This window comes from Eschrichtius robustus, chromosome 2 (genome assembly GCF_028021215.1).
Source record: "Eschrichtius robustus isolate mEscRob2 chromosome 2, mEscRob2.pri, whole genome shotgun sequence".
Taxonomy (NCBI): Eukaryota; Metazoa; Chordata; class Mammalia; order Artiodactyla; family Eschrichtiidae; genus Eschrichtius; species Eschrichtius robustus.
In genome coordinates this window covers 122,076,897-122,099,260 of record NC_090825.1, presented here as the reverse complement: position 1 = coordinate 122,099,260, position 22,364 = coordinate 122,076,897, and positions in this window count along the sequence as shown.

Below are 22,364 nucleotides of genomic sequence, written 5' to 3'. Positions count from 1 at the left end.
GGTAACTGCAGATTCTGAAGGAGTTTATTACAGAGATATGCTGGATGATGGGATAAATTTTCTGGAGGCCCAAAGGGCTAGTTTCAGTGGGTTGGTTATGGAAGAGTATCACCTTTGGCTAGATCAAGTGCAGCCAAGCAAGTATAAACCCGGATTCTGTAGGAAATACGTATTAGAAAACTTGTTCTTATAAGTAGTTCAATTTCATGTGGCCAGAGATTATGAAATGTGGGGAATTCTTCATGTGCCTTTCACCAACCTTGTGAGATAGGTTTTTATTATCATTCCCATTTTTCAGATGAGGCAGATATGCACATTATCTTGCACACAACTTTCTTCCTGCAATCCCCACACTGTGTCGTAATGGTTGGTCCTTTGGTCTGGCTCTGCTACTGTATTGTGCTCCTTGAGGGCTGGACATATTTCCTTCACCTTGGTGTCCACTTTGTCTGGCACAGTGCTGGATACGCCCTCGACAGTTTGAGGATGAATAAATGCACATGCCCAATGTCATGCTGCGGGGGAAAAGGCAAAGCTGATACAGGAATCCTTGTCTGTTTAGTCCCAGAGTCTCTGTTCCTTTTGATGTCCTTTTAAAGGGCATCTCTGCCGCTGGTGCCTGAGCTAATGGAGGTGTACAGAATGTGGAAAGAGAAAAATAAGCCATCTTTCTTGCATAAGCTAAAGCTTCCGATACATTATACATTTTCTCTGTTCTGTGTTTGCTCTATTACTCAGAGTGAATTCGTCCACCGCTCAGTAGTTGTAAAGGATGGTGCAGAGCATGTTACATTGAATTTATCCTGCTGGCCTTCAGAAATCATAGAAGTCACAGGTGCCATTGCCGACAGTTAATCCCCTTCAAATTAGAGTAGCTGCCATCTACAAATGAGACAGTTTGGTACACACATTTCTCTCAGTGTTAGTGCTGTGGCAGTTTAAAGAACCGACCTTATTCCCAGAAAAGATACACTGTCCTAATAAAAAGGATCCAGATTGATTTGGTTTTTCCTGGGAGCTAACATTGGCTGTTACAATGATGCAGTCTCTTTAAAAGTTTCTCTTTGGGATGTGACAGTATATCGAGTACAGGTTTTGGGTCTGATGGGCCTGAGTTTGAATCCCCCACTCCTCATTTGAATGACACTGGTCATGTGCCCAACCTTGCTGGGCTTCAGTTTCCCCATCTGTAAAACAGCCATAATAACACCCATGTCATAGGATTGTTAAGAGGACTAAGTAAGATGGGACACAGTAAGAATTCAGCATAGCACCTGGTGCATAGCAAAGCTGACATGAAGCTTTCTGACTTTTACCCACTGTTTTCAAGTGAAGATGTTTGTGTCTGGGCAGGAAAACTGGCTGAGCATCCCTGCCATGATCCAGGGCATTCCCACTGCAGTTCATTCATTCTTCCTGGAAGGAGAACCAGGCCAGTGAGGGATGGGCCAGCATACAGAGAGCCCCAGACAAGACCCCCTTCCTCAGACTTGCAACTGCACATGGGTAAAGCAAGCACTCAAGCATTTGCCCCTTTTAAAACCACTTTCAAAGCTGTGAGCTTTTCCTTATAATCAGAAAAAGGAGAAAGGACACTGTCGGTCGACCTTAGACAAACTTCGTTCCCCAGTGACTCCTCACAGTGTTGGGACCTTTGGGAGTTTGGCCCCTTTTTCATCCCCACTGGGTAAGCTCTACCTTCTGGGGAAGCTGTTTATGGTAGAAAGAGCATGTGTGGTGCAAGGAAGTGTGTCCAAATCCCAGCTCTGCCACTTCATCCCAAGGTGAGACCTTGGGAGTCACTGTATCTCTGAACTCCAATTTCCATTCTGCAAAATGATGATAATAGCCCCCAGCCTCATAGCATATGGTATCTGGATGGCCTAGCATGGTCATTTTTTTTGACATATTTATTGGAGTATAATTGCTTTACAATGTTGTGTTAGTTTCTGCTGTTTAACAAAGTGAATCAATTATATGTATACATATATCCCCATATCCCCTCCCTCTTGTGCCTCCCTCCCACCCTCCCTATCGCACCCCTCTAGGTGGTCACAAAGCACCAAGTTGATCATCCTGTGCGATGCAGCTGCTTCCCACTAGCTATCTACTTTACATTTGGTAGTGTATATATGTCATTGCCACTCTCTCACTTCATCCCAGCTTACTCTTCCCCCTCCTCATGTCCTCAAGTCCATTCCCTACTTCTGAGTCTTTATTCCTGTCCTGCCCCTAGGGTCATCAGAACCTTTTTTTTTTTTTTTTTTTTTAGATTCCATATATATGTGTTAGCATACGGTATTTGTTTTTCTCTTTCTGACATACTTCACTCTGTATGACAGACTCTAGGTCCATCCATCTCACTACAAATAACTCAATTTCATTTCTTTTTATGGCTGAGTAATATTCCATTGTATATATGTGCCACATCTTCTTTATCCATTCATCTGTCGATGGACACTTAGGTTGCTTCCATGTCCTGGCTATTGTAAGCAGAGCTGTAATGAACATTGTGGTACATGACTCTTTTTGAATTATGGTTTTCTCAGGGTGTATGCCCCGTAGTGGGATTGATGGGTCGTATGGTAGTTCCATATTTAGTTTTGTAAGCAACCACCATACTGTTCTCCATAGTGGCTGTATCAATTTACATTCCCACCAACAGGGCAAGAGGGTTCCCTTTTCTCCACACCCTCTCCAGCATTTATTGTTTGTAGATTTTTCGATGATGGCCATTCTGACTGGTGTGAGGTGATACCTCACTGTAGTTTTGATTTGCATTTCTCTAATGATTAGTGATGTTGAGCATGCTTTCATGTGTTTGTTGAATCTGTATATCTTCTTTGGAGAAATGTCTATTTAGATCTTCTGCCCATTTTGGATTGGGTTGTTTGTTTTTTTGATATTGAACAGCATGCACTGCTTGTAAATTTTCGAGATTAATGCTTTGTCAGTTGCTTTGTTGGCAAATATTTTCTCCCGTTCTGAGGGCTGTCTTTTTGTCTTCTTTATGGTTTCCTTTGCTGTGCAAAAGCTTTTAAATTTCATTAGGTCCCATGGGTTTATTTTTCTTTTTATTTCCATTAGTCTAGGAGGTGGGTCAAAAAGGATCTTGCTGTGATTTATGTCATAGAGCGTTCTGCCTATGTTTTCCTCTAAGAGTTGTATAGTGTCTGGCCTTACCTTTAGGTCTTTAATCCATTTTGAGTTTATTTTTGTGTATAATGTTAGGAAGTGTTCCAATTTCATTCTTTTACATGTAGCTTTCCAGTTTTCCCAGCACCACTTATTGAAGAGGCTGTCTTTTCTCCACTGTCTATCCTTGCCTCCTTTATCAAAGATAAGGTGACCATATGTGCGTGGGTTTATCTCTGGGCTTTCTATCTTGTTCCATTGATCTATGTTTCTGTTTTTGTGCCAGTACCATACTGTCTTGATTACTGTAGCTTTGTAGTATAGTCTGAAGTCAGGGAGCCTGATTCCTCTAGCTCCATTTTTCTTTCTCAAAATTGCTTTGGCTATTCGGGGTCTTTTGTGTTTCCATACAAATTGTGAAATTTTTTGTTCTAGTTCTGTGAAAAATGCCAGTGGTAGTTTGATAGGGATTGCCTTGAATCTGTAGATTGCTTTGGGTAGTATAGTCATTTTCACAATGTTGATTCTTCCAATCCAAGAATGTGGTATATCTCTCCATCTGTTTATATTATCTTTAATTTCTTTCATCAGTGTCTTGTTGTTTTCTGCATACAGATCTTTTGTGTCCTTAGATAGGTTTATTCCTAGGTATTTTCCTCTTTTTGTTGCAATAGTAAATGGGAGTGTTTCCTTAAATTCTCTTTCAGATTTTTAATCACTAGTGTATAGGAATGCAAGAGATTTCTGTGCATTAATTTTATATCCTGCTACTTTACCAAATTCATTGTTTAGCTCTAGTAGTTTTCTGGTAACATCTTTAGGATTCTCTATGTATAGTATCGTGTCTTCTGAAAAGAGTGACAGTTTTACTCCTTTCCAATTTGGATTCCTTTTATATCTTTTTCTTCTCTGATTGCTTCCAAAACTATGTTGAATAATAGTGGTGAGAGTGGGCATCCTTGTCTTCTTCCTGATTTTAGAGGAAATTGTTTCAGTTTCTCACCATTGAGAATGATGTTGGTTGTGGGTTTGTCATATATGGCCATTATTACAGTGAGGTAAGTTCCCTCTATGCCTACTTTCTGGAGAGTTTTCATCATAAATAGGTGTTGAATTTTGTTGAAAGCTTTTTCTGCATCTAATGCGATTATCATATGGTTTTTATCCTTCTGTTTGTTAATATGGTATATTGCATTGATTGATTTGCATATATTGTAGGATCCTTGCATTCCTGGGATAAAATCCACTTGATCATTGTGTATGATCCATTTAATGTGTTGTTGGATTCTGTTTGCTAGTATTTTGTTGAGGATTTTTGCGTCTATGTCCATCAGTGGTATAGGTCTGTAGTTTTCTTTTTTTCTGACATTTTTGTCTGATTTTGGTATCAAGGTGATGGTGGCCTCGTAGAATGAGTTTGGGAGTGTTCCCCCCTCTGCTATATTTTGGAAGACTTTGAGAAGGATAGCTGTTAACTCTTCTCTAAATGTTTGATAAAATTCGCCTGTGAAGCCATCTGGTCCTGGGCTTTTGTTTGTTGGAAGATTTTTAATCACAGTTTCAATTTCAGTGCTTGTGATTGGTCTGTTTATATTTTCTATTTCTTCCTGGTTCAGTCTTGGAAAGTTATGCTTTTCTGAGAATTTCTGCATTTCTTCCAGGTTGTCCATTTTATTGGCATATAGTTGCTTGTTGTAATCTCTCATGATCCTTTGTATTTCTGCAGGGTCAGTTGTTCCGTCTCCTTTTTCATTTCTAATTCTATTTATTTGAGTCTTCTCCCTTTTTTTCTTGATGAGTCTGGCTAGTGGTTTATCAATTTTGTTTATCTTCTCAAAGAAGCAGCTTTTAGTTGTATTGATCTTTGCTAATGTTTTTTTCATTTTTTTTTTCATTTATTTCTGATCTGATCTTCATGATTTCTTTCCTTCTGCTAACTTTGGGGTTTTTTTTTTTTTTTTTGCTCTTCTTTCTCTAATTGCTTTATGTGTAAGGTTAGATTGTTTATTTGAGATTTTTCTTGTTTCTTTAGGTAGGATTGTATGGCTATGAACTTCCCTCTTAGAACTGCTTTTGCTTCATCTCAAAGATTGTGGGTCATCGTGTTTTCATTGTCATTTGTTTCTAGGTATTTTTTGATTTCTTCTTGGATTTCTTTAGTGATCTCTTCGTTATTTAGTAGTGTGTTCTTTAACCTCCATGTGATTGTATTTTTCACAGTTTTTTCCCTGTAAGTGATATCTAGTCTCATAGCATTGTGGTCAGAAAAGATACTTGATACAATTTCAGTTTTCTTAAATTTACAAAGGCTTAATTTGTGACCCAAGATATGATCTATCCTGGAGAATGTTCCCTAAACACTTGCAATGAAAGTGTATTCTGTTGTTTTTGGATGGAATGTCCTATAAATATCAATTAAGTCCATCTTGTTTAATTTGTCATTTAAAGCTTTTGTTTCCTTATTTATTTTCATTTTGGATGATCTGTCCATTGGTGAAAGTGGGGTGTTAAAGTCCCCTGAGATGATTGTGCTACTGTTGATTTCCCATTTTATGGCTGTTAGCATTTGCCTTATGTATTGAGGTGCTCCTATGTTGGGTGCATAAATGTTTACAATTGTTATATCTTCTTCTTGGATTGATTCCTTGATCATTATGTAATATCCTTCTTTGTCTCTTGTAATAGTCTTTATTTTAAAGTCTATTTTTTCTGATATGAGAATTGCTACTCCAGGTGTCTTTTGATTTCCATTTGCATGGAATATCTTTTTCCATCCCCTTTCAGTCTGTATGTGTCCCTAGGTCTGAAGTGGGTCTCTTGTTGACAGCATATATATGGGTCTTGTTTTTGTATCCATTCAGCCAGTCTATGTCTTTTGGTTCGAGCATTTAATCCGTTTACTTCTAAGGTAATTATCGATATGTATGTTCCTATTACCATTTTCTTAATTGTTTGGGGTTTGTAATTGTAGGTATTCTCCTTCTCTTCTGTTTCCTACCTAGAGAAGTTCCTTTAGCATTTGTTGTAAAGCTGGTTTGGTGGTGCTGAATTCTCTTAGCTTTTGCTTGTCTGTAAAGATTTTAATTTCTCTGTCGAATCTGAATGAGATCTTTGCTGGGTAGAGTAGTCTTGTTTGTAGGTTTTTCTCTTTCATCACTTTAAATATGTCCTGCCACTCCCTTCTGATGGGCAGAGTTTCTGCCGACAGATCAGCTATTAACCTTATGGGGATTCCCTTGTATGTTATTTGTTGTTTTTCCCTTGCTGCTTGTAATATTTTTTCTTTGTTTTTAATTTTTGATAGTTTGATTAATATGTGTCTTTGCGTGTTTCTCCTTGGATTTATCCTATATGGGCCTCTCTGCGTTTCCTGGACTTAATTATTTATTTTCCATATCAAGGAAGTTTTCAGCTATAATCTCTTCAAATATTTTCTCAGTCCCTTTCTTTTTCTCTTCTTCTTATGGGACCCCTGTAATTCGAATGTTGTTGCATTTAATTTGTCTCAAAAGCCTCTGAGATTGTCCTCAATTCTTCTCATTCTTTTTTCTTTATTCTGCTCTGCAGTAGTTATTTCCACTATTTTATCTTCCAGGTCCCTTATCCATTCTTCTCCCTCAGTTATTGTGCTATTTATTCCTTCTAGAGAATTTTTAATCTCATTTATTGTGTTGTTCATCATTGTTTGTTTGCTCTTTAGTTCTTCTAGGTCCTTGTTCAACGTTTCTTGTATTTTCTCCATTTTATTTCCAAGATTTTGGATCATCTTTACTACCATTACTCTGAATTCTTTTTCAGGTAGACTGCCTTTTTCCTCTTCATTTGTTTGGTCTGGTGGCTTTTTACTTTGCTCCTTCACCTGCTGCATATATCTCTTCCCATTTTGCTTAACTTACTGTTTTTGGGGTCTCCTTTCACAGGCTGCAGGTTCATAGTTCCCTTTGTTTTTGGTTTCTGCCCCAGTGGGTAAGGTTGGTTCAGTGGGTTGTGTATGCTTCTTGGTAGAGTGGACTGGTGGTGTGTTCTGGTGGATGAGGCTTGATCGTGTCTTTCTTGTGGGCAGGACTGCCTCTGGTTTTGGGGTGACTGTGAACTTAGTATGATTTTCAGGCATGAGTGGGGTTGTGTTCCTGTCTTGCTAGTTATTTGACATGTGGCATCCAGCACTGGAGCTTGCTGGCTGTTGGGTGGAGCTGGGTCTTAGTGTGAGACAGAGATCTCTGGGAGAGCTCTTGCAGATTGATATTACATGGGACTGGGAGGTGTCTGGTTGTCCAATGTCCTTATCTCAGCTCTCCCACCTCACAGCCTCAGGCCTGACACCTGGCCAGAGCACCAAGACCCTGTCAGCCACTGTCTGCCTTGAGTCACGTGTACTGTGTCCAGATGGTCTCAACAGCACAGTGCTCTCTCAGGGCTGCCTCCTTGAAGTAGCTCCCACTGTGGAAACTGGGCAAAATGCACATCCCAAAGATGAAGGAGGAGGTGAGGAGCCTCTGACCACAGAATCTAGCTTGAGGGTAGCATAGTCATTTTGAATACTTTGCGGTTCACTCATGTGTCTGAGAAAGGACTTATCTTCAGGAAGCCTGAATCAAACGTCTGGTATCTTCCCAGGCTTTTGTGTCTATTCATCATCACATCCTAATCATCACCATCAGGCATCTGACCTTCAGTCAGACCCACTCACACCTACCAGTCACCACACTAAACCCTTTACAGGCTCTAACTCATATCATCCTATCACAGACTCTATTATAATTAGGAAATATTATTCTTAATTAATAACAGTAACTTTGTTATGCCATTGTGCAGATGAGGAAACTGAGGCTTAGAGAGTTTAAGCAATTTTCCCAGGGTCACACAGCTGTTGAGAATTGGAATAGATTCAGAACAAAGAGATCTGCTCTCAAGCACACACTTTACTATACTGAGAATTTTAGTTTTCCTTCATGATTTTCCTGGGTCCAATTCAAACCAAGTCTAAAATGTCTCCTGGCATAAATTCAGTTTTTGCCCTAACTTTAAAATTATATATTTTAGAGACAAACCAATTTAAACATGTACAGATGTACCTTGTCACCTTTCTAGTATGAGTGCTTAAGTATCTCTGCTCAGGGCAGAGTGTTCTGAGTCTGATGAATTTACTCTGGAGATAAGGGAGCATACAGATATCTTTATCTTTTTCCCGCTCAGAAACCAGTTTTGCTAGGGGCACTTTAGAGAAAGCCAGTACGTCCCTGGGAAATCCACTTTCCCTCTCTGAGACCCTTCGATTCTCACTGTAACTCGGTTATCTCAGTGTCTTTCCTTCCTTTGGGAAAAGAAAGACTTGGGGAACAGATTTCTTTTCTAGGCTTTGGTTGGTCCAAAGGAACAAAGCAAGACACTCTCTTTCTCACAGAATAGGGGATAAAACCAAGCATGTGTGCAAAGGAGAATGAAAAATGCATGTTATTTTCTGCAGGCTGGAGAATGATGTATGTTCCTGGGGGTAACCTACTACCTTGGAATTAGTCATTCCACATCGTGTTCTCTCTGCTGTTTGAAGTGCCGCATTTTAAAAATGTTAGGATTTTTTTTCCCTCTCACTTAACTGTAGGAACATTAAATGCACAACTTTATCAAAATGACATAAGATATATATTTCTGCCAACAGCAACAGGAGAGGATTAACAATTCAAATAGGAACAGGGAAAAGTTCCTCTCAAAAGATGGGAAGAAGAAAGTTTAAATGGAGATTCTGCTTTTTCCTCAGCCTGAAGCATATTATTGCACATTCAGAGACCTTGAGGTCCTGGTGGAAGAAAAGCTTTATGTTACGAGGGAAAAAGTTTTATTTCATGTTATTTTGTTCTGTCTCCTTGAGATCAGGACAAGCTTGAACACATTTGTTGAGTGTACAACAGTATGCAGACATCTCTCAAAAATAATCCTTATTTACTTAATGGCCAATGCCTGAATTTGTTCAGGGCTCACATTTCCAACCATTATCAGATCCTCACAATCTAACCTAGTAATGAGCCAGAAAGCCAGCCTTCAGCAGATAGGGGAAGGGAGGAGAGCGTAAGGGTGTGGAGCCCTTAGGAGATGAGGGGGTAGGAGAGAAAGAATTGCTTTGTAAGGTTAGTTGTGGCACACCAGAAACATGCATTGTAGATACATACATATAGATGACAAATGGTCTCCTGCACTATTTGGCTGGTGAAGGGAGGTATTCATAAGATTCAACTGGAAATTTTTTGAGGAAGAGAGTTTTTAGGATTCTAGATGAAATAATAGAATTGCCTTGGTCTTATAAGGAAAAACATATTATTTTGCAAAACTTTGATATAGTTTTAGCAGGATATAGGACTGAATCTTTTGACTTCTCAAAATCCTTTTCTGGGATGTGATTTCCATGTATTGATATATTTTCTACAACTCTCTGTTTCCTACCTTCTTTACCAGGAATGCCTTTGACATTGGTTTTTCCATGCCCCATCTAACCAATCCCATCTCATTTTCCGTCACCACAGGGCATGAGATGGTAGCTAAGGCACTGACATTGACTAGACTCATAGGATGGGCTATGTAGAGTCCCCTTAATGACTAAGAGGAAAAGTCCCCCTCAGGGGAAAAGGACAAAACTTGTGAACTTTACCCAATAAGAATATTCTGGTGATTTGAGAGGAGGGGTAACTCTGTGTACAGTCTGGTGTTGGCCACTTGGATCAACCTTCCCCCTCTCCAATCTCAGGAAACACCAGTCTCCTACTTGCTCAGTGGACCCCAGGCATGCTGTTAGAATTTATGGCCTTTGTACTCACTGCTGCTTTTTTCATGGAACCTCTTTCTATAAGATCTTTTCAGGAGTAGTTCCTTCTTGAGATTCAGGGCTGAGCTCAAATGTCGCCTCCTGAGAAGGTGGTGACAGGAAGTACCTCCTGAGGTACTTCCCTCATTATACTATCTAAATATCATTATACTATCTAAATACTATCTAAATTCATCTCACCGCCCTCTATCACTATCACATTCATCTTGTTTATTTTCTTCCTCACTTTATGAAATGACCTTGTTTCTTTGTTTACTTGAATGCAAGTAAAGTTTCTCCCCACTTGAATGCAATCTCTGATTGAATAGGAACACTGTTCATTGCTATATCCTCAATGCCTAGAAAAGTGCCACGTGCACTGTAGGAACAGAGTAAGTATATGTTGCATTAGTGAATAAACCCACAGTCCTGTGGGTCACAACTTAAAAATCAGTGCTGTAGAGGACACCAAATGGCACCTATCTTAGATTCTTTTCCCCTGAAAGCAAAGACTGGGGAAAGACTGGTGTGCAGATAGTTTATTTAGGAATGTGATTCTGGGGAGCAGGCAAGAGAGACAGGGGAATGAAAAAAAGGAAGGCCATTAAAAAGGTGTGTTATTGATTTGGCTACTATTAATCAACCAGTTAATTGGTTCTGAGAGTTGCTGAGGAGCTTGATGGAATGTGCCTCAGAAATGTTCATCTAAAAGAGGAAGAAGAAATAATGATACATCAGCCACCATGACCCATTCTGTGGTCAGCAGTTGTTCCATGGGACATTAATTCTTTTTTTTTTTTTTTATTTAACTTAATTTTTTAAAATACAGCAGATTCTTGTTAGTTATCTATTTTGTACAGATTAGTGTATATATGTCAATCCCAATCTCCAAGTTCATCCCACCACCCCACCCCCGCTTTCTCTCCTCGATGTCCATACGTTTGTTCTCTACACTGTGTCCCTATTTCTGCCTTGCAAACCCGTTCATCTGTACCATTTTTCTAGGTTCCACATATATGCATTAATATACGATACTTGTTTTTCTCTTTCCGACTTACTTCACTCTGTATGACAGTCCACGTCCATCCACGTCTCTACAAATGACCCAATTTCATTACTTTTTATGGCTGAGAAATATTCCATTGTATATATGTACCACATCTTCTTTATCCATTCATCTGTCGATGGACACATAGGTTGCTTCCATGTCCTGGCTATTGTAAATAGAGCTGCAATGAACATTGCAGTACATGTCTCTTTTTGAATTATGGTTTTCTGAGGGTATATGCCCAGTAGTGGGATTGCTGGGTTGTATGGTAGTTCAATTTCTAGTTTTTTATGGAACCTGCATACTGTTCTCCATAGTGGCTGTATCAATTTACATTCCCACCAACAGTGCAAGAGGGTTCCCTTTTCTCCACACTCTCTCCAGCATTTGTTGTTTGTAGATTTTCTGATGATGCCCATTCTGACCAGGTTGAGGTGATACCTCATTGTCGTTTTGATTTGCATTTCTCTAATAGTTAGTGATGTTGAATAGCTTTTCATGTGCCTCTTGGCCATCTGTATGTCTTCTTTGGAGAAATGTCTGTTTAGGTCTTCTGCCCATTTTTTAATTTTGTTTTTGTTTTTGTTTTTGTTTTTGTTTTTTTTTACTGAGCTGCATGAGCTGTTTATGTATTTTGGAAATTAATCTTTTGTCCGTTGATTCATTTGCAAATATCTTCTCCCATTCTGAGGGTTGTCTTTTCTTCTGGTTTATACTTCCCTTTGCTTTGCAAAAGCTTTTAAGTTTCATTAGGTCCCATTTGTTTATTTTTGTTTTTATTTCCATTTCTCTAGGAGGTGGGTCAAAAAGGATCTTGCTGTGATTTATATCAAAGAGTGTTCTTCCTGTTTCCTCTAAGAGTTTTAAAGCATCTGGTCTTATATTTAGGTCTTTAATCGATTTTGAGTTTATTTTTGTGTATGGTGTTAGGAAGTGTTCTAATTTCATTCTCTTACATGTAGCTGTCCAGTTTTCCAAGCACCACTTATTGAAGAGACTGTCTTTTCTCCATTGTATATCCTTGCCTCCTTTGTCATAGATTAGTTGACCATAGGTGCATGGGTTTATCTCTGGGCTTCCTATCCTGTTCCACTGATCTATATTTCTGTTTTTGTGTCAGTACCATATTGTCTTGATTACTGTAGCTTTGTAGTATACTCTGAAGTCAGGGAGTCTGATTCCTCCAGCTCTGTTTATTTCCCCTCAAGATTGCTTTCGCCATTCGGGGTCTTTTTTCTCTCCATAAAGATTTTAAGATGTCTTGTTATAGTTTTGTAAAAAATCCCATTGGTAATTTGATAGGTATTGCATTGAATCTGTAGATTGCTTTGGGTAGTATAGTCCTTTCCACAGTGTTGATTCTTCCAATCCAAGAACATGGTATATCATTCCATCTGTTTGTGTCATCTTTAATTTCTTTCATCAGTGTCTTATAGTTTTCTGAGTACAGGTCTTCTACCTCCTTAGGTAGGTTTATTCCTAGGTATTTTATTCTTTTTGTTGCAGTGGTGAATGGGATTGTTTCCCTAATTTCTCTTTTTGATATTTCCTTGTTAGTGTATAGGAATGCAAGAGATTTCTGTGCACTACACTTGTATCCTGCAACTTTACCAAATTCATTGATTAGCTCTAGTAGTTTTCTGGTGGCATTTTTAGGATTATCTATGTATAGTATCCTGTCATCTGCAAAGAGGGACAGTTTTACTTCTTCTTTTCCAATATGTATTCCTTTTGTTTCTTTTTCTTCTCTGATTGCCATGGCTAGGACTTCCAAAACTATGGTGAGTAGCAATGGCGAGAGTGGACATCCTTGTCTTGTTCCTGATCTTAGAGGAAATATTTTCAGTTTTTCACCATTGAGAATGATGTTTGCTCTGGGTTTGTCATATATGGTCATTATTATGTTGAGGTAAGTTCCTTCTATGCCCATATTCTGGAGAGTTTTTATCATAAATGGGTGTTGAATTTTGTCAAAAGCTTTTTCTGCACCTATTGAGATGATCATATGGTTTTTATTCTTCAATTTGTTAATATGGTGTATCACATTGATTGATTTATGTATACTGAAGAATCCTTGCATCCCTGGGATAAATCCCACTTGATCATGATGTATGATCCTTTTAATGTGTTGTTGGATCCTGTGTGCTAGTATTTTTTTGAGCATTTTTGCATCTATGTTCATCCGTGATATTGGCCTGTAGTTTTCTTTTTTTGTAACATCTTTGTCTTGTTTTGGTGTCAGGGTGATGGTGGCCTCGTAGAATTAGTTTCAGAGTGTTCGTTGCTCTGCAACTTTTTGGGAGAATTTGCGAAGAATGGGTGTTAGCTCTTCTCTAAATGTTTGATAGAATTCATGCGTGAAGCCATCTGGTCCTGGACTTTTGTTTGTTGGTAGGTTTTTAATCATAGTTTCAATTTCAGTGCTTGCTATTGGTCTGTTTATATTTTCTATTTCTTCCTGGTTCAGTCCTAGAAGGTTGTGCTTTTTTAAAGAATTTGTCCATTTTTTCCAGCTTGTCCATTTTATTGGCATATAGTTTCTTGTAGTAATCTCTCATGATCCTTTGTATTTCTTCAGTGTCAGTTGTTACTTCTCCTTTTTCATTTCTAATTCTGTTAATTTGAGTCTTCACCCTGTTTGTCTTGATGAGTCTGACTAATGGTTTATCAATTTTGTTTATCTTCTCAAAGAATCAGCTTTTAGCTTTATTGATGGTTGCTATTGTTTCCTTCATTTCTTTTTCATTTATTGCTGATCTGACCTTTATGATTTCTTTCCTTCTGCTAACTTTGGGACTTTTTTGCTCTTCTTTCTCTAGTTCCTTTAGGTGTAAGGTTAGATTGTTTATTTGAGATGTTTCTTGTTTCTTGAGGTAGGATTGTATTGCTATAAACTTCCATCTTAGAATTGTTTTTGCTGCATCCCATAGGTTTTGGATATTTGTGTTTTCATTGTCATTTGTCTCTATGTATTTTTTGATTTCCTCTTTGATTTCTTCAGTGATCTCTTCCATATTTAGTAACGTACTGTTTAGCCTCCATGTATTGGTGTTTTTTACGTTTTTTTCCCCTGTAATTGTTTTCTAATCTCATAGTGTTGTGGTTGGAAAAGATGCTTGATATGATTTCAATTTTCTTAAATTTACTAAGGCTTGATTTGTGACCCAAGGTGTGATTTATCCTGGAGAATGTTGTGTGCGCACTTGAGAAGGAAATGTATTCTGTTGTTTTTGGATGGAATGTCCTATATACATTAGTTAAATCTATCTGGTCTGTTGCATCATTTAAAGCTTGTGTTTCCTTATTAATTTTCTTTCTGGATGATCTGTCCATTGGTGTAAGTGAGATGTTAAAGTCTCCCACTATATTGTGGTACTGTCGATTTCCTCTTTTATAGCTGTTAGCATTTGCCTTATGTATTGAGGTGTGCCTATGTTGGGTGCATATATATTTATAATTGTTATATTTTCTTCTTGGATTGATTCCTTGATCATTCTGTAGTGTCCTTCCTTGTCTCTTGTAATATTCTTTATTTTAAAATCTATTTTATGTGATATGAGTATTGCTACTCCAGCTTTCTTTTGATTTCCATTTGCATGGAATATCTTTTTCCATCCCCTCACTTTCAGTCTCTATGTGTCCCTAGGCCTGAAGTGGGTCTCTTGTAGACAGCATATATATGGGTCTTGTATTTGTATCCATTCAGTGAGCCTGTGTCTTTTGGTTGGAGCATTTATTCCATTCACCTTTAACGTAATTACCTTTATGTATGTTCCTATTACCATTTTCTTAATTGTTTTGGGTTTGTTTTTGTAGGTCCTTTTCTTCTCTTGTGTTTCCCACTTAGAGAAGTTCCTTTATCCTTTGTTGTAGAGCTGGTTTGGTGTTGCTGAATTCTCTTAGCTTTTGCTTGTCTGTAAAGCTTTTGATTTCTCTGTTGAATCTGAATGAGTTCCTTGCTGGTAGAGTAATCTTGGTTGTAGGTCCTTCCCTTTCATCACTTCAAATATATTGTGCCACTCTCTTCTGGCTTGTAGAGTTTTTGCTGAGTAATCAACTGTTAACTTTATGGGAGTTCCCTTGTATGTTATTTGTCAATTTTCCCTTGTTGCTTTCAAAAATTTTTCTTTGTCTTTAATTTTTGTCAATTTGATTACTGTGTGTCTTGGCATGTTTCTCCTTTTCTCTATCCTGCCTGGGACTCTCTGTGATTCTTGGACTTGGGTGGCTATTTCCTTTCCCATGTTATGGAAGTTTTTGACTCTAATCTCTTCAAATATTTTCTTGGGTCCTTTCTTTCTCTCTTCTCCTTCTGGGACCTATATAATGCCAACGTTTGTGCATTTAGTGTTGTCCCAGAGGTCTCTTAAGCTGTCTTTATTTCTTTCATTCTTTTTTCTTTATTCTGTTCCACAGCAGTGATTTCCACCATTTTGTCTTCCTGGTCACTTATCCATACTTCTGCCTCAGTTATTCTGCTATTGATTCCTTCTAGTGTATTTTTCATTTCAGTTATTGTATTGTTCATCTGTTTGTTTGTTCTTTAATTCTTCTAGGTGTTTGTTCTTTAATTCTTCTAGGTCTTTGTTAAACATTTCTTGCATCTTCTCGATCTTTTCCCCTATTCTTTTTCTGAAGTCCTGGATCATCTTCACTCTCATTATTCTGAGTTCTTTTTCTGGAAGGTTGCGTATCTCCACTTCATTTAGTTGTTTTATCAACTAAATGGCGTTGATATCTTGGGGTTTTATCTTGTTCCTTCATCTGGTACATACTCCTCTGCCTTTCCATTTTTTCTATCTTTCTGTGAATGTGGTTTTTGTTCCACAGGATCCAAGATTGTAGTTCTTCTTGCTTCTGCTCCTTTTGAGTTCAACCCCAACAAATGTCCTCCTGCCTGGTGTCCTTTGAGTTCAGTTCTGAAGCAAAGGATAGCTTTATTCTTGGAGCAGAGAATGGAGAGGTGTGAGCTCCCACTCTGGCGACGCCCCTCTCCTGACTGGGACATTAACTGTTTTACACTCTTTTATTGTACATGAATGAGTGCCTAGTGGTTTCCTGAGGGATGCCCAGGGCGGGAAGTAGCGACTGAAGTGATACGCTGTCAGGTTACACTCTTTGAAGCTGGTTTAAGCCTGCATAGAACTGGTCAGTGCAACCATGGATGGAAAATAGTGGGGCCAAGAGGCTTTAATTACTACATAGCAGATGCCCAAAGGTGATTTCAAACACGAGGTCATTTAAATAGCAAATGGTTCATTCAATTCCTTATTTCACCAATCATCACCTCACAGTTTTATTTTTATTCAGCCCAATGGATTAAGCATGATGAATCTTTCAGGTTAATTTCCTAATACTCACATTCCCCACCACACCTCCATTTGATGATTCTGAGCTAGTCTTTCTGCTTTGGCTCTCTCAGGAGATGAAAATGCAGTTCTCTCTTCTCTGATCATAGTGGCTAGTGAAGCCGAATCCAACCTCTGTACTCTGACACTGAATTAAATCTCAGAGACAGAGTTTAGGGTGAAGTAGAACAGAATAGCTTTATTGTTTTGCCAGGCAAAGGGGAACACAGTGGGCTAATGTCCTCAAAACTTTGTGTCCCAAAGTGGAGGGTATAGTGAGGAGTTTTATAGTAATGGTTCAAAGAGGAAGGTGTGATCAGCTCGTGGACATTCTTCTGATTGGTTGGTTGGTGAGGTAATTTGGAGTCAGCATCACCAACCTTCTGGTTTCAACTGGTCTGGGGTCTACATGCTTGTGGGCTGCATACCATTAACTTCTCCTACCTGGTGGGGGTTTCAGTATCTGCAAAACAGCTCAGTTCCTTTGAAGAGGAACCAGGACCCTGACCCAAGTCTGCACTATTGTTTCACGACTGTTTCTCCCTTGTCTCCACATCCCCCGACCCCTTCCGTATTTAGGAACTGTTTGAACCTGCCCTTGGAGCCCAGGGAACGTCATGGAGGCTGAATAAAGCCTATTTTCTGTGATCATGAAATGGGGGACAAAGAAAGGTTTTTGTGCCCAGGAGCCCCACAGGGTCCTGCTTGGTATCTCTAGTGGCAGGAATGGTTCATGATCTGGACCCACTATTTCTCAGCAGAAACCAGAATCCAGGCTTGTGATTTCTTAAAGGCTCTTACAAAGGTGCTGGTCAGTCTCTTGTCTCCCTCTTTTCCTATCTTCTTTCCTGGGGTTCCTGCTGAGTTTTGTGGGTGGCTAGTTGGTTATCAAAAAACGATTCAGAGGAGTGCAGGGGAGCTTGCTGAAGTCTTATCAAAACAGGTGTGGGGGTGGAGAACTTCAACGTAGCGGAAGAGTAAGATGTGGAGATCACCTTCCTCCCCACAAATACATCAGAAATACATCTACATGTGGAACAACTCCTACAGAACACCTACTGAACGCTGGCAGAAGACCTCAGACTTCCCAAAAGGCAAGAAACTCCCCACGTACCTGGGTAGGGCAAAAGAAAAAAGAAAAAAACAGAGACAAAAGAATAGGGATGGGACCTGCACCACTGGGAGGGAGCTGTGAAGAAGGAAAAGTTTCCACACACTAGGAAGCCCCTCCACTGGCAGAGATGGGGGGTGGTGGCGGGGGAAGCTTCGGAGCCACAGAGGAGAGCGCAGCAACAGGAATGCGGAGGGCAAAGCAGAGAGATTCCCACACAGAGGATCGGTGCCGACCAGCACTCACCAGCCCAAGAGGTTTGTCTTCTCACCCGCTGGGGCGGGCGGGGGCTGGGAGCTGAGGCTCGGGCTTCGGAGGTCAGATCCCAGGGAGAGGACTGGGGCTGGCTGCCTGAACACAGCCTGAAGGGGGCTAGTGCACCACAGCTAGCCGGGAAGGAATCCAGGAAAAAGTCTGGACCTGACTAAGAGGCAAGAGACCATTGTTTTGGGGTGCACAAGGAGAGGGGACTCAGAGCACCACCTAAACAAGCTCCAGAGATGGGCGCGAGCCACGGCTGTCAGCACAGACACCAGAGACAGGCGTGAAACGCTTACACTGCTGCTGCAGCCACCAAGAAGCCTGTGGACAAGCACAGGTTACTATCCACACCTCCCCTCCTGGGAGCCTGTGCAACGCACCACTGCCAGGGTCCCGTGATCCAGGGACAACTTCCCCGGGAAAACACACGGTGCGCCTCAGGCTGTTGCAACGTCATGCCAGGCTCTGCCGCTGCAGGCTTGCCCCGCATTCCATACCCCACCCTCCCCGCAGCCTGAGTGAGCCAAAGCCCCCGAATCAGTTGCTACATTAACCCCATCCTGTCTGAGCAAAGAACAGATGCCCTCAGGTGACGTACATGCAGACACAGAGCCAAATCCAGAGCTGCACCGCAGGAGATGTGCGAACAAAGAAGAGAAAGAGAAATCACTCCCAGCAGGCTCAGGGGCAGTGGATTAAATCTCCACAGTCAACTTGATGTACCCTGCATCTGTGGAATACCTGAATAGACAACGAGTCATCCCAAAATTGAGGCAGTGGACTTTGAGAGCAACGATATATATATATTTCTTTCCCTTTTTCTCTTTTTGTAAATGTGTATGTGTATGCTTCTTTGTGTGATTTTGTCTGTATAGCTTTGCTTTTACAATTTGTCCTAGGGTTCTGTGTGTCGTTTTTGTTTTTGTTTTTGTTCTTTAGTATAGTTTTTAGAGCTTGTTATCATTGGTGGATTTATTTTTTGGTTTGGTTGCTCTCTTCTTTCCTTCCTTCTTTTTATTACTTTTTAATTTTTTTTAAATAATTAGTTTTATTTTTTTATTTTAATAACTTATTTTATTTTTTTCTTTCTTTCCTTCTCCCTTTTCTTCTGAGCCGTGTGGCTGACAGGGTCTTGGTGCTAAACCAGGTGTCAGGCCTGTGCCTCAGAGGAGGGAGAGCTGAGTTCAGGACACTGGTCCATCAGAGACATCCCAGCTCCACATAATATCAAACGGTGAAGCTCTGCCAAAGATCTCCATCTCAATGCTAAGATCCAACTCCAGTCAATGACCAGCAAACTACAGTGCTGGACACACTATGCCAAACCACCAGCAAGACAGAAACATAACCCCACCCATTAGCAGAGAGGCTGCCTAAAATCAAAATAAGGTCACAGACAACCCAAAAGACACCACTGGACGTGGTCCTGCCCACCAGAAAGACAAGATCCAGTGTCATCCACCAGAACACAGGCACTAGTTCCCACCACCAGGAAGCCTAAACAACCCACTGAAACAACCTTAGCCACTGGGGGCAGATACCAAATACAACAGGAACTATGAACCTGCAGCCTGTGAAAAGGAGACCCCAAACACAATAAGTTAAGCAAAATAAGAAGACAAAGAAACACACAGCAGAAGAAGGAACAAGGTAAAAAGCCACCAGACCAAACAAATGAAGAGGAAATAGACAGTCTTCCTGAAAAAGAATTCAGAGTAATGATAGTAAAGATGATCCAAAATCTTGGAAATAGAATGGGGAAAATACAAGAAACGTTTAACAAGGGCCTAGAAGAACTAAAGAGCAAACAATGATGAACAACACAATAAATGAAATTAAAAATTCTCTAGAAGGGATCAATAGCAGAATAACTGAGGCAGAAGAACAGACAAGTGACCTGGAAGATAAAATATCAGAAATAACTACTGCAGAGAAGAATAAAGAAAAAAGAGTGAAAAAAATTGAGGACAGCCTCAGAGACCTCTGGGACAACATTAAACACACCAACATTCGAATTATAGGGGTCCCAGAAGCAGAAGAGAAAAAGAAAGGGACTGAGAAAATATTTGAAGAGATTACAGTTGAAAATTTCCCTAATATGGGAAAGGAAATAGTCGATCAAGTCCAGCAAGCTCAGAGAGTCCCATACAGGATAAATCCAAGGAGAAACACGCCAAGACACATATTAATCAAACTATCAAAAATTAAATACAAAGAAAAAATATTAAAAGCAGCAAGGGAAAAACAATAAATAACATACAAGGGAATCTCCATAAGGTTTACAACTGATCTTTCAGCAGAAACTCTGCAAGCCAGAAGGGAGTGGCCGGACATATTTAAAGTAATGAAAGGCAAAAACCTGAAACCAAGATTACTCCTCCCAGAAAAATCTCATTCAAATTCGATGGAGAAATTAAAACCTTTACAGACAAGCAAAAGCTAAGACAATTCAGCACCTCCAAACCAGATTTACAACAAATGCTAAAGGAACTTCTCTAGGCATGAAACACAAGAGAAGGAAAAGGCCTACAATAACAAACCCAAAACAATTAAGAAAATGGTAATAGGAACATACATATCAATAATTACCTTAATTGTAAATGGATTAAATGCTCCAACCAAAAGACATAGACTGCCTGAATGGATACAAAAACAAGACCCATATATATGCTGGCTACAAGAGACCCACTTCAGGACCTAGGGACAGATACTGACTGAAAGTGAGGGGATGGAAAATGATATTCCATGCAAATAGACATCAAAAGAAATCTAGAGTAGCAATTCTTATATCAGACAAAATAGACTTTAAAATAAAGACTGTTGCAAAAGACAAAGAACACTGCATAATGATCAAGGGATTAATCCAAGAAGAAGATATAACAATTGTAAATGTTTATGCACCCAACATAGGAGCTCCTCAATACATAAGGCAAATGCTAACAGCCATAAAATGGGAAATCAACAGTAGCACAATCATAGTAGGGGACTTTAACACCCCACTTTCACCAATGGACAGATCATCCAAAATGAAAATAAATAAGGAATCACAAGCTTTAAATGATACATTAAACATGATGGACTTAATTGATATTTATAGGACATTCCATCCAAAAACAACAGAATACACATTTTTCTCAAGTGCTCATGCAACATTCTCCAGGATACATCATATCTTGGGTCACAAATCAAGCCTTGGTAAATTTAAGAAAATTGAAATTGTATCAAGTACCTTTCCCGACCACAATGCTATGAGACTACATATCAATTACAGGAAAAAAATATGTAAATAATACAAACACATGGAGGTAAACAATACACTACTTAATGACTGAGAGATCACTGGAAAAATCAGAGAAGAAATAAAAAAAATACCTACAAGCAAATGATAATGAAAACACGAGGACTCAAACCTATGGGATGCAGCAAAAGCAGTTCTAAGAGGGAAGTTTATAGCAATAGAATCCTACCTCAAGAAACAAGACACATCTCAAATAAACCACCTAACCTTACACCTAAAGCAATTAGAGAAAGAAGAACAAAAAAACCCCAAAGTTAGCAGAAGGAAAGAAATCATAAAAATCAGGCCAAAAATAAATGAAAAAGAGATGAAGGAAATAATAGCAACCATCGCTAAAACTAAAAGCTGGTTCTTAGAGAAGATAAAATTGATAAACCATTAGCCAGACTCATCAAGAAAAAAAGGGAGAAGACTCAAATCAATAGAATTAGAAATGAAAAAGGAGAAGTAACAACTGACACTGCAGAAATACAAAGGATCATGAGAGATTACTACAAGCAACTATATGCCAATAAAATTGACAACCTGGAAGAAATGAACAAATTCTTTGAAAAGCAGAACCGTCTAAGACTGAACCAGGAAGAAATAGAAACTATAAACAGATCAATCACAAGCACTGAAGTTGAGACTGATTAAAAATCTTCGAACAAAAAAAAAGCCCAGGACCAGATGGCTTCACAGACTAATTCTATCAAATGTTTAGAGAAGAGCTAACACCTATCCTTCTCAAACTCTTCCAAAATATAGCAGATGGAGGAACACTCCCAAACTCATTCTACGAGGCCACCATCACCCTGATACCAAAACCAGACAAAGATATCACAAAGAAAGAAAACTACAGGCCAATATCACTGATGAAAATAGACACAAAATTCCTCAACAAAACACTTGGAAACAGAATCCAAAAGCACATTAAACGGATCATACCCCATCATTAATTGGGATTTATCCCAGGAATGCAAGGATTGTACAATATATGCAATTCAATCAATGAGTTAAACTATATTAAGAAATCTAAGGATAAAAACCATATGATCATCTCAATAGATGGGGAAAAAGCTTTTGACACAATTCAACATCCATTGTTGTTAAAAAACGCTCCAGAAATTAGGCATAGAGCTGAAGCCCTAAATAGACGTTTCTCCAAAGAAGATATACAGGTTGCCAACAAACACATGAAAGAATGCTCAACATCACTAATCATTAGAAAAATGAAATCAAAACTACAATGAGATATCACCTCACACCAGTCAGAATGGCCATCATCAAAAAATCTACAAACAGTAAAGCTAGAGAGGGTGTGGAGAAAAGGGAACCCTCTTGCACTGTTGGTGGGAATGTAAATTGATACAGCTATTATGGAGAAC